This window comes from Stegodyphus dumicola, chromosome X2 (assembly GCF_044657685.1).
Source record: "Stegodyphus dumicola isolate Sdum_Otavi_A_Nest chromosome X2, ASM4465768v1".
NCBI classification, from domain to species: domain Eukaryota; kingdom Metazoa; phylum Arthropoda; class Arachnida; order Araneae; family Eresidae; genus Stegodyphus; species Stegodyphus dumicola.
This window is the reverse complement of record NC_140781.1, coordinates 154610904-154618750: the sequence shown is the minus strand read 5'-3', so window position 1 is coordinate 154618750 and position 7847 is coordinate 154610904.

The window sequence follows — 7847 nt, the reverse complement described above, 5'->3', positions numbered from 1 at the left end:
TGCTATTTTGTGTGTACTTTATTATTGCTCAGTTAATTTAGTTTGATTTTCTGCATTGTTTATCATGCCTTCATCCGTTAATCGTTTCACTAAATTACGCCTGAAACGGCAAAAATTCCTGAATCATCTTGACTTTTTACTTAAATGTAAATGTAAAAAATTGATCTCCAATTTTATTCAAATCAAATCTAATCAAAAACCTTCGAGTCGCGTTTCAAGAATTCTGTTAAATTGCAAACTTGCCTTACTTCGGTCCGTGATAAGGGATACACGTCAACAATTGTCCAAAATTGAACATGAACTCTATAAGCTTCATCTGGAACTCGCTAAAACATATCCAAAATTCACTGCCCTTGAACAAAAGTCTTGGTCTAGAACGGAGAATGCAGTTAACCGTCATAAAAACACCCTTGCAGTTAAATTCGAAAAACTTCTTTTACAGTCTTCCAGTTCAAGTAGTTCAAAAAAAAAATCTTCCCATTGTAAACATCAAGCCAATAGTTAATATTTCTAATGTTAGTTTTTCAGAAGAACAAGAGAGAATTCTAAAATATAATTTTAACTTCTCTCAAACCTGTAAACCCTCGATTCCAAAGATTTTGGCTCCTATCGAAAAAGCTTTCAAGTTCAGTAAAGTTTCAGATTCACAGAAAGAAATGATTAGGCATCTTATCGCTCATAATGTGAAATTCAATAATAAACCTTTGAAACCAAATCTAACTGCGAGAGAAAGAGCTACAATGCGCGAGATTCATTCTAACCCGGATATTGTCATTTCAAAGGCCGACAAAGGTGGCCAGATAGTCGTCATGGATAAGAACACTTACATCGATGGTGTCACTAAACTCTTAAACGAAGGACCATATAATCCGATCCCTAAAGATCCTTCACCTTCGGACTTATCCAAAATAAAAACTGCGATCAAATCTTCGCAAATCATTTCAAGCAACTTAAAACATTCGCTTATCCCATCTGTTGCGAATTGTGCCAGATTATATGCTCTTCCCAAAATTCATAAAAGTGGTATTCCTTTCCGCCCTATTGTATCAAATTTAGGTACTGCCTCGTATCCATTAGCTAAATATTTAGTTTCTAGATTTTCCACTCTATTAGACAATAACATTTACACTATAAAAAATTCAATAGAGTTTGTAAAAAAGGTTAAAAACATTTCTCCTCAAAATTTACTCATGGTTTCTTTTGATGTAAAATCATTATTCACCAATGTCCCAGTGGAGGGTGCATTAAGATGTCTAGAAACCAGACTTCGCGAATTTCATTTCTCTTGCATCGAAATTGATGAGCTAATTTCTCTCACTCAACTCTGTTTGAAACAAACACATTTTGTTTTCCAAAATAAATATTACAAGCAAACTGAGGGATTAGCCATGGGAAGCCCCCTCAGTCCCATCCTGGCTGATATCTACATGCATTATTATGAATCAAAATTGTTTGAAACTTTAAACTTCCCGGCATGGTTCCGCTACGTAGACGATACTTTTACCCTGTTTGAAGGTAATAAAGATGATTTAAATAGAGTTCTTTCATTAATGAATTCTATTGATCCTGCTATTCAGTTCACGTTTGAACTTGAGACTTCCAATTCTCTTCCGTTTCTCGACATTCTGGTCACACGTAACACATCCAACTTCAGTACTACAGTTTACCGTAAACCTTCATCGGTTTGCCTTCCACCACACTTTAAATCATGTCATCCGACTAAACAAAAGTTAGCTTCATTTTATTCCTATGTTTTCCGTGCTCTTCAAGTTTGCTCCTCCAAACTGGCCCTTGATGAAGAACTAAATTATTTAAAAGCAATAGCTATTGACAGGGGCTTTTCACCCAACATTATTAATCAAGCAGTTAAAAAATTCTCATCTCAACACACCAAAAGCCACACTCTTATTTTAGGAGATTATAAAAATTCTGTTGTCATTCCCTTCTTTCCATCAATTAGCTATAAAGTTGCACATATTTTGCAGAAATTTAACTTTCGGGTTGTTTACTCTCCCATCAATAAAATTCCAACTTCTATACTCAAGGACCCCATTCCGGATATGAATTCCTCGGGTATTTATAGAATTCCTTGCCAGTGCGGTTTAATTTACATTGGCCAAACTAAGAGAGCCTTAAAATTTCGTGTCAAAGAACATGAAGCATATGTTAGAAAAAAGGAAACACAGAAGTCTTCTGTTGCTCAACATTGTTGGTCCGAAAATCACACTTTCAATTTTTCTGCTGCCAAAATTATTCAAAAAACATCTTCCATTGGAGAACTGGATTTTCTAGAGGCATTTCACATTCATAAAAATCTTTGTTCTAGTTAACGATACTAATTCCAATCCAAATTTGCCTTCGGCTTTTAGAGAAATTATGTTTTAGTTCTGGTTTCGCCAACAGATGGCGCCACTTGCTTATTCTTGTCCAGGCTTTCTTATCTTATCTAAACATTATTTCCTATCTTGTTCATTTGCGGTTTTGCAGCTGAAGATGATGGTTCGGTAAAACCATCGAAACTAGTCCTGTGAAAATTTTGCAAATTAACGCTGATTTTTGTTGTTTGACTTCTGAATTAGTATTTATTCGGCGTGTTATTGTATCTTAATTATAGAAGCCCCAAACAGGCTTACATTTTGCTTTCTTTTTTGCACGTGGTGTGGCCGCCATTTTGTGATTGTAGGAGTTTCGGTGAGTACATTTTTGCAATTTTCAAGTTATGTTTATGTTTTGTACATTTGGATATTGTGCTTTGCTTGTCTGATTTCATGCATTTTGCTTACAAACATTTTGTTTTCTATTCATTTCAGTGAGGGATTTTTCTGCTATTTTGTGTGTACTTTATTATTGCTCAGTTAATTTAGTTTGATTTTCTGCATTGTTTATCATGCCTTCATCCGTTAATCGTTTCACTAAATTACGCCTGAAACGGCAAAAATTCCTGAATCATCTTGACTTTTTACTTAAATGTAAATGTAAAAAATTGATCTCCAATTTTATTCAAATCAAATCTAATCAAAAACCTTCGAGTCGCGTTTCAAGAATTCTGTTAAATTGCAAACTTGCCTTACTTCGGTCCGTGATAAGGGATACACGTCAACAATTGTCCAAAATTGAACATGAACTCTATAAGCTTCATCTGGAACTCGCTAAAACATATCCAAAATTCACTGCCCTTGAACAAAAGTCTTGGTCTAGAACGGAGAATGCAGTTAACCGTCATAAAAACATCCTTGCAGTTAAATTCGAAAAACTTCTTTTACAGTCTTCCAGTTCAAGTAGTTCAAAAAAAAAATCTTCCCATTGTAAACATCAAGCCAATAGTTAATATTTCTAATGTTAGTTTTTCAGAAGAACAAGAGAGAATTCTAAAATATAATTTTAACTTCTCTCAAACCTGTAAACCCTCGATTCCAAAGATTTTGGCTCCTATCGAAAAAGCTTTCAAGTTCAGTAAAGTTTCAGATTCACAGAAAGAAATGATTAGGCATCTTATCGCTCATAATGTGAAATTCAATAATAAACCTTTGAAACCAAATCTAACTGCGAGAGAAAGAGCTACAATGCGCGAGATTCATTCTAACCCGGATATTGTCATTTCAAAGGCCGACAAAGGTGGCCAGATAGTCGTCATGGATAAGAACACTTACATCGATGGTGTCACTAAACTCTTAAACGAAGGACCATATAATCCGATCCCTAAAGATCCTTCACCTTCGGACTTATCCAAAATAAAAACTGCGATCAAATCTTCGCAAATCATTTCAAGCAACTTAAAACATTCGCTTATCCCATCTGTTGCGAATTGTGCCAGATTATATGCTCTTCCCAAAATTCATAAAAGTGGTATTCCTTTCCGCCCTATTGTATCAAATTTAGGTACTGCCTCGTATCCATTAGCTAAATATTTAGTTTCTAGATTTTCCACTCTATTAGACAATAACATTTACACCATAAAAAATTCAATAGAGTTTGTAAAAAAGGTTAAAAACATTTCTCCTCGTAATTTACTCATGGTTTCTTTTGATGTAAAATCATTATTCACCAATGTCCCAGTGGAGGGTGCATTAAGATGTCTAGAAACCAGACTTCGCGAATTTCATTTCTCTTGCATCGAAATTGATGAGCTAATTTCTCTCACTCAACTCTGTTTGAAACAAACACATTTTGTTTTCCAAAATAAATATTACAAGCAAACTGAGGGATTAGCCATGGGAAGCCCCCTCAGTCCCATCCTGGCTGATATCTACATGCATTATTATGAATCAAAATTGTTTGAAACTTTAAACTTCCCGGCATGGTTCCGCTACGTAGATGATACTTTTACCCTGTTTGAAGGTAATAAAGATGATTTAAATAGAGTTCTTTCATTAATGAATTCTATTGATCCTGCTATTCAGTTCACTTTTGAACTTGAGACTTGCAATTCTCTTCCGTTTCTCGACATTCTGGTCACACGTAACACATCCAACTTCAGTACTACAGTTTACCGTAAACCTTCATCGGTTTGCCTTCCACCACACTTTAAATCATGTCATCCGACTAAACAAAAGTTAGCTTCATTTTATTCCTATGTTTTCCGTGCTCTTCAAGTTTGCTCCTCCAAACTGGCCCTTGATGAAGAACTAAATTATTTAAAAGCAATAGCTATTGACAGGGGCTTTTCACCCAACATTATTAATCAAGCAGTTAAAAAATTCTCATCTCAACACACCAAAAGCCACACTCTTATTTTAGGAGATTATAAAAATTCTGTTGTCATTCCCTTCTTTCCATCAATTAGCTATAAAGTTGCACATATTTTGCAGAAATTTAACTTTCGGGTTGTTTACTCTCCCATCAATAAAATTCCAACTTCTATACTCAAGGACCCCATTCCGGATATGAATTCCTCGGGTATTTATAGAATTCCTTGCCAGTGCGGTTTAATTTACATTGGCCAAACTAAGAGAGCCTTAAAATTTCGTGTCAAAGAACATGAAGCATATGTTAGAAAAAAGGAAACACAGAAGTCTTCTGTTGCTCAACATTGTTGGTCCGAAAATCACACTTTCAATTTTTCTGCTGCCAAAATTATTCAAAAAACATCTTCCATTGGAGAACTGGATTTTCTAGAGGCATTTCACATTCATAAAAATCTTTGTTCTAGTTAACGATACTAATTCCAATCCAAATTTGCCTTCGGCTTTTAGAGAAATTATGTTTTAGTTCTGGTTTCGCCAACAGATGGCGCCACTTGCTTATTCTTGTCCAGGCTTTCTTATCTTATCTAAACCTTATTTCCTATCTTGTTCATTTGCGGTTTTGCAGCTGAAGATGATGGTTCGGTAAAACCATCGAAACTAGTCCTGTGAAAATTTTGCAAATTAACGCTGATTTTTGTTGTTTGACTTCTGAATTAGTATTTATTCGGCGTGTTATTGTGTCTTAATTATAGAAGCCCCAAACAGGCTTACATTTTGCTTTCTTTTTTGCACGTGGTGTGGCCGCCATTTTGTGATTGTAGGAGTTTCGGTGAGTACATTTTTGCAATTTTCAAGTTATGTTTATGTTTTGTACATTTGGATATTGTGCTTTGCTTGTCTGATTTCATGCATTTTGCTTACAAACATTTTGTTTTCTATTCATTTCAGTGAGGGATTTTTCTGCTATTTTGTGTGTACTTTATTATTGCTCAGTTAATTTAGTTTGATTTTCTGCATTGTTTATCATGCCTTCATCCGTTAATCGTTTCACTAAATTACGCCTGAAACGGCAAAAATTCCTGAATCATCTTGACTTTTTACTTAAATGTAAATGTAAAAAATTGATCTCCAATTTTATTCAAATCAAATCTAATCAAAAACCTTCGAGTCGCGTTTCAAGAATTCTGTTAAATTGCAAACTTGCCTTACTTCGGTCCGTGATAAGGGATACACGTCAACAATTGTCCAAAATTGAACATGAACTCTATAAGCTTCATCTGGAACTCGCTAAAACATATCCAAAATTCACTGCCCTTGAACAAAAGTCTTGGTCTAGAACGGAGAATGCAGTTAACCGTCATAAAAACATCCTTGCAGTTAAATTCGAAAAACTTCTTTTACAGTCTTCCAGTTCAAGTAGTTCAAAAAATCTTCCCATTGTAAACATCAAGCCAATAGTTAATATTTCTAATGTTAGTCTTTCAGAAGAACAAGAGAGAATTCTAAAATATAATTTTAACTTCTCACAAACCTGTAAACCCTCGATTCCAAAGATTTTGGCTCCTATCGAAAAAGCTTTCAAGTTCAGTAAAGTTTCAGATTCACAGAAAGAAATGATTAGGCATCTTATCGCTCATAATGTGAAATTCAATAATAAACCTTTGAAACCAAATCTAACTGCGAGAGAAAGAGCTACAATGCGCGAGATTCATTCTAACCCGGATATTGTCATTTCAAAGGCCGACAAAGGTGGCCAGATAGTCGTCATGGATAAGAACACTTACATCGATGGTGTCACTAAACTCTTAAACGAAGGACCATATAATCCGATCCCTAAAGATCCTTCACCTTCGGACTTATCCAAAATAAAAACTGCGATCAAATCTTCGCAAATCATTTCAAGCAACTTAAAACATTCGCTTATCCCATCTGTTGCGAATTGTGCCAGATTATATGCTCTTCCCAAAATTCATAAAAGTGGTATTCCTTTCCGCCCTATTGTATCAAATTTAGGTACTGCCTCGTATCCATTAGCTAAATATTTAGTTTCTAGATTTTCCACTCTATTAGACAATAACATTTACACCATAAAAAATTCAATAGAGTTTGTAAAAAAGGTTAAAAACATTTCTCCTCGTAATTTACTCATGGTTTCTTTTGATGTAAAATCATTATTCACCAATGTCCCAGTGGAGGGTGCATTAAGATGTCTAGAAACCAGACTTCGCGAATTTCATTTCTCTTGCATCGAAATTGATGAGCTAATTTCTCTCACTCAACTCTGTTTGAAACAAACACATTTTGTTTTCCAAAATAAATATTACAAGCAAACTGAGGGATTAGCCATGGGAAGCCCCCTCAGTCCCATCCTGGCTGATATCTACATGCATTATTATGAATCAAAATTGTTTGAAACTTTAAACTTCCCGGCATGGTTCCGCTACGTAGACGATACTTTTACCCTGTTTGAAGGTAATAAAGATGATTTAAATAGAGTTCTTTCAACAATGAATTCTATTGATCCTGCTATTCAGTTCACTTTTGAACTTGAGACTTGCAATTCTCTTCCGTTTCTCGACATTCTGGTCACACGTAACACATCCAACTTCAGTACTACAGTTTACCGTAAACCTTCATCGGTTTGCCTTCCACCACACTTTAAATCATGTCATCCGATTAAACAAAAGTTAGCTTCATTTTATTCCTATGTTTTCCGTGCTCTTCAAGTTTGCTCCTCCAAACTGGCCCTTGATGAAGAACTAAATTATTTAAAAGCAATAGCTATTGACAGGGGCTTTTCACCCAACATTATTAATCAAGCAGTTAAAAAATTCTCATCTCAACACACCAAAAGCCACACTCTTATTTTAGGAGATTATAAAAATTCTGTTGTCATTCCCTTCTTTCCATCAATTAGCTATAAAGTTGCACATATTTTGCAGAAATTTAACTTTCGGGTTGTTTACTCTCCCATCAATAAAATTCCAACTTCTATACTCAAGGACCCCATTCCGGATATGAATTCCTCGGGTATTTATAGGATTCCTTGCCAGTGCGGTTTAATTTACATTGGCCAAACTAAGAGAGCCTTAAAATTTCGTGTCAAAGAACATGAAGCATATGTTAGAAAAAAGGAAACACAGAAGTCTTCTGTTGCTCAAC